The 1,327-nt window shown below is 39.9% G+C and overlaps 1 pseudogene; it reads right to left on the bottom strand.

The window, feature by feature from the left end:
• Positions 1-617: 617 nt before the first annotated feature.
• LOC100959350 overlaps positions 618-1,327 on the bottom strand; it is a 17,607-nt pseudogene continuing 16,897 nt past the window's right edge.

Raw genomic sequence — 1,327 nt, 5'->3', positions numbered from 1 at the left:
TTTTTTTTTTAAAGCAAATGACAAAGACCCAGTATACCAGCTTTACTTTTTAAACCTAAGCTTAACATTACATACTTAAACTGTCAAAACTTACTAAGATGCCAGCATTCATGCCCAGCTAGAAAACAGCCTTAATTTATAGTAAACCAGAAATGTGTTACCATTAATGTGTTAATATCTTTCACTATTAAATACCAAAAAAAAACTGAAATTACTTCTGTAGAAGATTCATCCTGTGGTGTTGACTTCACAGCAGGCTGACCCTACTTGGCTCACGTCTCAGACACAATGGAAAAGCAGGTCCATGCTAGTGATAGTGCACACTCTGTTCTACCACTACCGAGGACTCAGGGCTCACCTGGAGGACATTTGATAACAACGCAAAGTGCATCCTGAAATTTACAACAATTTTAAAGACAAATAAATGGTCCTATTATGTGGTCCCAACAATAAACTCAAAAGTCTATGACAAATATGGCTCCAACGAGCGGTTTATAAATACTCAGATTAGGTACAGTGATACTGAAAGTTGAGTTCATTTTAAATCTTCAAAAAAAGTTCCTGTGAATCCTCAAACGGTGCTTGTTACAGCTAACATTTCTGTTGCAAGTATTGAGTCACTTGTCCAAGCACAGCTGCTCCTTACCATTTATTGTCAGGGACTTGAACTGACCCTCTTCCTCAACTTCCACTCTTTCTAGACCATTCTCCACGATTCTCTTTGTAGTGATCTTTCTGCCATTAACTCTTTTTGTAGAAGTCGATATAGACTTGAAGTTGCCCATCCCATTACCACCAAATGATGTGTCAGAGAACGAAGTGAGACCCCCGTTCTCCAGTGACCCGAATGAAGAAAATCCTGCAGGAAATCCCATAGAAAATCCTGTATTAAAAGAAGAAAATCCACTTGCAAAAGGTGGAAATCCACTGAAGCCAGAGAAAAACGACCCTGTTCCTCGGTTTCTGCTTCCTCAGAGACCCCTCAGATTCCCAATAAGGTCCTCAAAAGAGTCTTCAAAGAAGTCAAATCTACACAGGTCCCTTCCACCAGAAAATTCCCTGAAGACATCCTCTAGGTTACAGAATGTGAAGCCAAACTCAAATGGATTTTCAAAATGACTTCCACTTCCTCCTCCATTTAATCCTTCTTTGCTGTATTTGTCATAGATGTCCCGCTTTTTAGGATCTGACACCACCTCATACTATGCCTCAGCTACTTGTTTGAATCTTCCCTGTTGCTTCTTTATTCTCAGGGTTTTTATCTGGGTGCACTTCAGTGCCAGCTGAAGCTTGTCTCTGCACACCTAGAACTTCATAATAATCCACC

This window comes from Otolemur garnettii, unplaced genomic scaffold (assembly GCF_000181295.1).
Source record: "Otolemur garnettii isolate 467f Iridium unplaced genomic scaffold, OtoGar3 scaffold00070, whole genome shotgun sequence".
In the NCBI taxonomy this organism is placed as follows: Eukaryota; Metazoa; Chordata; class Mammalia; order Primates; family Galagidae; genus Otolemur; species Otolemur garnettii.
This window is presented reverse-complemented; position numbering and strand designations above follow the sequence as displayed.